Source organism: Lygodium microphyllum, unplaced genomic scaffold, assembly GCF_053477565.2.
Source record: "Lygodium microphyllum isolate KBCC unplaced genomic scaffold, Lygodium_microphyllum_v1.1.10 scaffold_31, whole genome shotgun sequence".
Lineage (NCBI taxonomy): Eukaryota > Viridiplantae > Streptophyta > Polypodiopsida > Schizaeales > Lygodiaceae > Lygodium > Lygodium microphyllum.
The window spans coordinates 10,269,444-10,278,327 of NW_028229514.1; positions in this window are offsets into that span (position 1 = coordinate 10,269,444).

Genomic DNA, 8,884 nt, shown 5'->3' on the forward strand with positions numbered 1-8,884 from the left:
TCAATATGATATTTTCTCTCTGCCCTGCTTTTGGTGCCTCCACAGGCACTATCCAAGAGAAAGAGTGGAAGAATGGGAGAGCTTCTTACCCGTTGCTTGCTTGCTCGAACCTTGCTTCTTTTCCTTTACTTTGACATTCAAAATCACCTCTCTCAGTGGTGCGGCTCTGATACCATGTAAAGAATTGCGTGGTGGGGGGACTTGCTCGAGTTGTTGTGCCAAACACACACTGTATTCACAAGAGGAAGCTCACTCAAGAATACAAGAAGAGAGATGGAGACTAAAACGTTTTCTTGCTGATTTCTTCTTCTTCAACGCCCTATACGATGTACACAAAGTATAGATAAGATACAACATAAAGGAAAGTGGCCTTTCATTTGATCTCAAGCACTTCACTTTCAAGCCTGTTTTTGTTTCAATGGCTGGCTTGAAAGATTTAAAGTGCTCAAATACAACACTAATTTTCTTCATGAAATATACCCATAGTTTCCTTGAACAATCATCAATAAATGTGACAAAGTATGTGCTTCCACCAAGACATAGAAATCATTTCAATGTTGAAGCAAAAGTAAAAAATTACAACTGACTAGGGGGACTACTGAGTTAATGAGAGAGGTATAGATGGCCTGCACACTATGACATGAGATAGCAATGTAGAGGTCCCAATTTCCGATACATATGAGTGAGCCCTTCATCTCAAGCATGAAGCACAATTGTTGTAAAGTTCTAAATTTCTTCTTCGCGTGAACTAACCCTTTTAGGTAATAGGGATAATGATATATCAATTTTGATAATTGCCTAAGGATAATGCAAAATTTTTTATTATCCCTCTCCCCAGCCGATTGTTGTGCTAGAAGGGGAGGGGAATAGAAAGGTTGCACAAGCTCCTCGGTGGAGCTCGATGCTTCTAGCTGCCATGGCGATGCGACACATAGGAGAGGGAGGATCCCCCTCCCCTCCCCTATTTAAACAGGAGGAGGCGCTGCCATAGGGGGTAGTTGAGCCATGTGGAGAGATCGTGAAGAGAGGGCTGCTGCTAGCCGTGAGGAGAGATCGTGAAGATAGGGCTACTGCTAGCCTAAGGGAAGGAAGAATCTGCTACGCGGCAAGTGGTGAGCCGGGTGGGCGTCATTGTGAGAGGGAGGGAACGAGGCGTTGATGTACGCCGGGCCTGGACGATGTCGCTTTGCTGTGGCTGCGCCAGCCGACAGAATGCCAATACGGCATTGAATTTCCCTCCCTCCTGCCACGTAAGAAGCCATATAAGCTTTTGAGGGGAAGCTTCTAAGGGGGTTAGATAAGCCCCCTTTCACCCCCCTTTCACCCCCGTGTCCTAAAATCTCCCAAGGCCCCCCTTCTTCTGCCTTTTGGAACCCCCTTGCCCCCCCTCCCCCCCGTCGGGTTTTAGAATCCCCTTAAGGCCCTTCCCATGTTTTAGAACCCCCCGTGTTTAAAGCATTATATGCCCTTCCCATAGTTAGAACCCAACCCCCGTGTTTTTTTAAATTTTCCTTTAGCCCTTCCTCATTGGCCTCGGAATCATTTCCCCCTCCGTGTGTAAACCCTCATAAGCCCCTTTTCTCCTAATTTGCTTAAGGGTCCTTAGACCCTTACTTATAACCTTTACCATTATTATTTTCCCTTGGATTTCTCCAACCCCTTGTTTCTTTTCCACACCTTTCTATTTCCCATTCGTGTGAGTTTACAAAGGCCATTAAGTCGTCCCCATGGCTTAATGGGTCTTAGTCGTGAAAGATTCTGAAATACCCCTTCTGAATTCCCGACTTCAAGGAGGGAGCCTTCCAAAAACTACTTTCGATGGACAGTGCAAGGGAGCGACAGTGGAATTCCAAGGAGGAGTTGTAAAGCTACTTCCACGTCCGAAAAACTACAATTGCGATGCCTCCTAAGAAAGTCCAAGGCGCAACTGCAGGAGGGTCATCTCCCGGTATCCATGTGGATATCTCACCCCAAACCCAGGTTTTCCTTCCTAATTGTTATTTGATATTGTTGTAATTCAATCATGCAAGGTTAATTGTTAGAAATATGATATATTTTTATCCTAGTTGTTCACGACGAAGGAACTTAGTCATCAATACTTTTAAATGAAACATGCAAATTAAGAAAGTATAAATGGATTTCTAGCAAATAGCTTATGCATTGAAATGAATTATAAGACTAGATTATTATCCATTAAAATAGTATACTTCGGTTAAGCCTAGAAGTATAAATTGCATCTCGCACTATTAACCCATATCGCAATGAATCATCATGGAAAGTGCAAAGCATGAAACGATTCTTACGATGCATAAACTTTATGAAATTATCGTTGTCAACTGTAGAAATCAACAAGAAAAAGGTTGCTTATTTAGCATGAATTTTGTTCGCAAAGAAAAGGGAAGATTAGTTGAAATTAACCTAACCTATGCCTGATCTCAAACCGATAAGTTAGGGTTGAAAATCAATTTACGCATAGTCAACGAGTCATGTGGAAGTAATCTTGAAATTATCTCCTTCTGCTTTGGCCAATCGGCGTGCCAGGTCTCGTACCCTCCTTTCGTTGTGGTTAGCCCATTCCTTCACTCTCTTCTGCATATCTTCCAAGCTCTCCCCCCTGATGGAGGGTCATAGCCATGAGTCGTTGCTCTTGGTCTTCGAGCTCGCGGTGTAGGTGGGACTGCTCTTGGTCTTCATTAGCGATCTGCACACTGAGCTGATCCAGCTGTACCTGCATTCTTTGCACCTGCTCCTCTCTTAGCTTTTCTAGCTCTGTAGCTCTTGTTTGATCTTCTCAAGCTGGTTTTGTGCCTCCTGGTTGACTCCAGTGAGCTGGTCGTTCTTGCGTCGCAAGTGAGCAGTGGTCTCCCTCTCTCCGTTGAGGCAATCCATTAGGATTTTTCTTCTTCCCTCCTAGGAAGCATCATGTTCCTTTAGGGTTTTTGCTTCTTCTGCATCTCTATTGCTGGCTTCCTCCTTTAGCATAGCAATCTCCTTTTGGTACTCTGCTATTTGTTTAGTTTTCTCCAGCTGGAGAGTGGCTCTTGATTCTCGCTCTATTGCCACCTCTTCCATGGCAGTTCTCTTTCCTTCCTTGGCCTTTTCTAGCTACAAGAGTAGCTCTTTAACGTACTCATTGTACTGGCGTGCTGGAGGTGGGGGATGGGACATGGTGGCGGCGGTGGTAGTAGCTTTTGTTTTCTGTCTTTTAAGCTCTAGGCTTGGCTCCACATCAGCCATGGCTGCCCTCTTCACTCCTGACACTAGGGTGGCTACGCCAGCTTCTCTTGCTAACTCCCTTTCCACCAAGAACTACATCCATGTGACCATATTGCTCTCATCGACCTTGGGCAAAGTTCCTCGGACGGGGATGGTTATTATGGAGCAGTAGGGCTAGTTGGCACAAAACTGGTAGGAACAGGCATGATGGCCTCCTTGCCTTTGCCCTCTGCGACCAGTGGGTAGGATGGGATCTGGCACATTCAAGCTCGTGTCTGGCTCATCCTCCTGGGGTGGGGTTTGCTTTCTTTGTCGTTGATGTTGTTCCACAAATAGGCGAGTTGCAAGTTCTATATCTTCTTATTCCTTCTTCCTCAAGGCTTCTTCCTCCTCCTCAGCCCTTCTTTTCCTCTCCTTTTCTGCCTTTCTAGACTTCTCTTCCACTCTTTGTGCATCCTCTTTTTCTTTCCTTTTCCTCTCTATTTCCTGGGCTCTTGACACTCTTTGCCCTTTTTGCAGTTCTTCTTTCTCTTTCTTCCTCCTTTCTTCTTCCCTTTGCTGTTGGAAGCGCTTAGTGCGCTGCTCTCTTTGTTGCTATTAGCATTGTTCTTCTTGCTTTTCTTCTTCATTACTACTCTCGTTAGTTTATGTTTCCTTGTCAGAGCCAGAGGATTCTTCGTTGTGTGGTGAGGGTGGTAGTCTCTCCTGCTCCTCCTCTGTTGCTCCTGCCTCCTTTACTACTTCTTCAATTAGGGCGGTTAGTACACCTCCATATCCAATGAATGATGCTTTGGAGGCGGCCTTCTTCCTGCTGTCTTTTGCTACTAGTGATTCACCTCCAGCAAGTTGGCTTCCCAGATCAAGTGCTACGACAGCCTTCTCAATTGTGTGTCTTACATAATCATTCCAGTCGATCTCTTCTGGTGCATTGGCCGCGAGGCTTTTAAGCACATGCACATTTATTCTTCCCATATAGGCAGTGTATCGATGGCTGGAGAAGAGGATGTGCATGACTTTAGCACGCATGTGGATTTCGTCATAAGGGATGTCCTGGATATTGACTCCGTCGTTGGACCGCACCTGGCCCCTGTCCATTTTTAGCATGGCGAAGACATCCCTTTTTGGTCTCTTTACGGCCCTTGATTCCAGGCCCAGTGCCTTTTCTACTAGTTCCTTGCTTAAGGGTACCCTGACTTGCCTGGAAGCATCCCCCCTTTCCACAGTCACTGTGGCACTCTTGGAGGCAGAGTCGAAAGCTCATAAGAATTCAACATACCTTGTAGGATCCACATTTTGCTCCGCCTTCTCCACATACTTGGTCATATTGCACTTTTCTATGACCTGCTTAGCTGCTTCCTCTGTTTCCACGACCCTGGATAGGTTGTGGACAGTTCGAAAAATTCAGCCGTCTGTAAGCTTGAATTTGCAGACTTAGCATATATTTTTTCTTTTGTTCTTCCGTGAAGGGAAGCTTATGAGCGCAATCTTGATGAGCCATCTTGGGTTCCTTCCCAGCAAAAATACTTTTCATTAATCACAAGTAGAAAAGGAAAACATGGCTAAATGAAGCTAAGCATGAAAAATACACTAAACAGGAATGCAAAGAACTTGAAAAATTTTGCTAACTTTTTTTTTTGATCACTGAGTTCAACCTTTCAACTATTATTTATGCCTTCTTAGCCTTATTCCTCCCCCTCGGAAAGATGAAAATCCTTCCTAGGATTGAACGAAGTGGTGAGGATATCAAAGGTGATTGTGATGGGGTGTTCCGGCCAACATCCACTCATACAATGCAGGGTTTTACTCAAGTTGAGCGTGACAATCGAGTTCACAGGGTTGTATAGAAACTTGGGAGATATAGGTCAAGACATTGTGAAAAATATCTCCGGTATTAAGGTGACTTGCAACGTGCAATTCTTCTTCTGTAAGGAATTGGTCAATGTAAGGATGGGCTAGGACCTGGTCATCTAAGTGTTGGTTCCGGGTAATGGCCAAAACTCACATAAGTAGGATCGTACTCAATGGTCTTGATTTCCCTCCTTTGTTCAGCATTTGTCATGATACAACAACCTTTCTTTTCCCATTGGGTCCGCAAAGTGAAACACTGCTGTAAGAACGAGGAAGTTGAGCTTGCAAGTTATGTGAGCTCATGTAATCCTTGTTCGGGAGCAGAACAAGGAGGCTTACAGTATGAGATGATTAGTCACCTGAGAACATCTTACTCCTTTGAGATTTCTTCATTTGCTATTAGTTCAGCAGCAATCTTGGGAAATTTGACGGGTCATAAATCAGGTCATAAACCAGTCATAAACTTGTATCCTCCCAAGTGCATGGTAATGCATGAACATCAGAAGCAAGTGGTTCATCAAGAAGACCTAGGTCCAACCGCTCATAACTCCTAGTAAATGTGGTGAAAGTGTGGTCTAACACCTTAATGCAGGTCACAAGGTCATCTCTGAAGTTTCAGCAAGGTCTTTAGCCAAGGAAAGGAAAGATCGTACCGCATAGGAAGGCCTAAGACCTGCTGGTGGTGATGGTGCAATTGAGCTGGACAACAGTGACTCCATTGCAGGTGTCATGGGTGTGGCTTTACACTCTGAATCACTTTGAAGTGTTGTAGGAAGCTCTCGTGGCATGGAAGTTGTGCTGGGTTCTGAGTGCACAGTCACGAAAGTATTCAACTCTTTTGAGTGAGGTAAGCTTGAGGCTTTTAGCGATTGCTTTGGTCGATAAATTAGCTGGGACTTATTAGTCACAGTCGACAGTGGTTTGCTAACTACGGCCCGGGTGCTATGTTTGCAAGCCTCTCTCACTAGAGTGAGGTTGCTTGGAGATGAGCCTTTAGACTTGCCATTCTTAGGCATCCAAATCCAGGGGTTGCCTTCATAGTAGCCTTGCGCTCACAAGAGATCTTTGGGGATCCATTGCGGCGTGGTTGTGTGCCTATGTTGATAGCGTCCAAATTGCCTCTTAGGCCGTGATGACTGATTGTTTTGTGGTTTAGAAGCACGTTTGGGTGGTCTACCCAGAGGTGGTCTTTGCCGCTTTGGCACCCATATAAGTTTAGACTCCTTGGCCTTGTGAGCACTCTTAGTGGGTTTAGGTATAGGGTCTAGAGCTTGGCGTGAGACCTTAGTGTCCTTCTGTGTAGACTTGAGCGTAAGTGCGGTCGTAGTGATTTCTACCGCTGGCTTCACAATGTTGAAAGGGTCAGAACAACCCTTGCTGAAAGTCGTCACTATGCGCACATTACCTATAGCAAGATGGATGCGATGTAGATTATAATCCACATTACAATTCGTCTACTTCTTAAAAGTACGACCTAATAGTGACATATTACTGGCCCCTTTTGTGTTAGGCAACACGTGAAAGAAAGCCGGTATATGACTCGATAGAAATGACCACTTTGCACTTCCCTAAGAGCGTGTAAGCATTGCCCCCAAATGAGGTGAGTTTGGCGTTGGTGGGCTGCAGTTTAGGTTGACCAATGTGTGTCCAATGGTCATGCCTCAAGATATTGTAATTGGCACCTTTGTCAATCAAAGCATCAAAAGAATAGGTCTTTTCCGTAGTGACGGTGATTCGTAAGTAGGCGGGTGCCACTGCTTCTTCATCTTGATCTGTTATTTCCATAATAGTAGCCACGCAAACGTTGATAGGGGCTTCCAACATAGGTGGCTCATGCAACGGGTGGGAAGGAGGATAGTATTTTTTTATGCGGATGCCATTGAAAAAGTCGATTCCTTCACCTTCGAGCGTCTCTAATTCAATGTTGCCCATTCGACTAATTGCACGTACTCGGAAAGGTCCCAATCCATAGAATTTCATTTTGTGTTTGTGACCCTTCACAGAGTATAGCAGAACGAGATCCCCCTGATCAAAGTCGCGTTGTTTGACATGCTTGTCAAACCACATTTTCCTCCGTGCTTTCTCACAAATCAGCGCATGGGTGGCCAAGAGCCGGGTTTCCGTGAGACGTTCTAGCTCTACCAAGTGATTTGTCCAAGCGTCTCTTCCCTCCCAGTGCTCCTGCATTGCTATTCTTAAGCTAGGGACAAAAAACTCTAAGGGCAGAATGGCCTCTGTTCCATAAGTCAGCCTAAAGGGCGTCTGGCCTATAGCCATTTTATAAGCCGTACGATAGGCCCACAAGGCCGCCGTTAATTTGTTGTCCCAGTCACTCCGAGATGTAGATACCACTTTTGTGAGTACATTGACTAGGATTTTATTGGTGGATTCTGCTCGTCCGTTAGCCTGAGGGTAATAGGGAGAGGATTTTCTGTGAATGATTAGAAAAGTAGAGAGCAGATGTGATATCACCTCATTAATGAAGTGTGTGCCCTGATCACTGACTAATTCTATTGGACATCCAAACCGTGAAATGACCTGCTCCCATAAGAACTTTGCAGTGGTTCTAGCGTCATTCTTCCTTGTAGCTCTTGCCTCTGCCCACTTCGTTAGGTAATCAGTTGCCACTATGATGTAGCGAGCCTGAGAGTACTGTGTCGCGGGACTGATAGGTCCAATGAAGTCGATGCCCCATTTTTCAAAGGGTTGTCGGGTTATGACAGGGGTCAACTCCATTTTATCTTTGTGCACGGGCACCTTGGTTCTTTGGCATTTGTCACAGTGCTTCACAAATTTAGCAACATCACAGAATAGGGTGGGCCACCATAGTTGGGATTGCAGCACCTTTCGGGTTGTTGTATCCCCGCTAAAGTGTCCTCCAGCAATTCTGCCATGTGCTTCTTTCAATGCATCATGCATCTCATGCTCACACACACATCTGTGCAACAAACCGTCTTGTCCTAACCTATAGAGTTGGCTGGCTATCAATTGGTATGGTTGGATTTTCAAAATAAGTCTCCTCAGCATGGCCTTCTCAATTGGTCTCTCAAGTAATCTGTTCTCCAGCACCTGAACTACATTATCGGACCAATATGGAGTTAGATCAGCTTTAAACAATTCTCTCTCACTAGACAGGTTAAAGAGATGAGCATCTGGTAAATCGTCAGGTATGCCTTGTCCAATGGCTTCTCCTGTGGGTACGTGGGACATATGGTCAGCCATGTAATGCTGCTTTCCTTTGCGTACAACCACAGAGAAGTAAAATTCCAATAGGGGAAGTAACCATCTAGCTATGCGTCCTGTAGCGCAAGGCTTGTTCACAAGATAGAGCAAGGCTTGATGGTCAACAAAGAAGACAAAGGGAGTGGCCAATAGATAATGTCTAAATTTCTTTACAGCAAATACCATGGCCAACCCCTCCCTTTTTGTGGGGTGGAATAAATCATCTCGATCTCTGTGAGCTGCCTGTTGGCAAAACTCACCGGATAGTCTAAGTTATGTTCACTAGGCTGGCATAGCACGGCCCCAATAGCAAACTTAGAGGTTTCTATGTGCACATGAAACGTTATGTTCCAGTCTGGGGCTCATAAGATTGGTGTAGTGGTAAGAGCCTTCTTCAACTCTTCATATGCGCGCTGGCATTCTTTAGTCCACTCGAACACGATCAACGGCTTGTACAATGGTCTAGCAGTCAGTGCATAATTTAGTACAAAGCGGCGATAGTATCCACTATGTCCTAAGAAACACTGAACTCCCTTGTAGTTATTGGGTGGTAAAAGATCGACAATGACTCTGACTTTTGAAAAGTCCGTGGCGATGC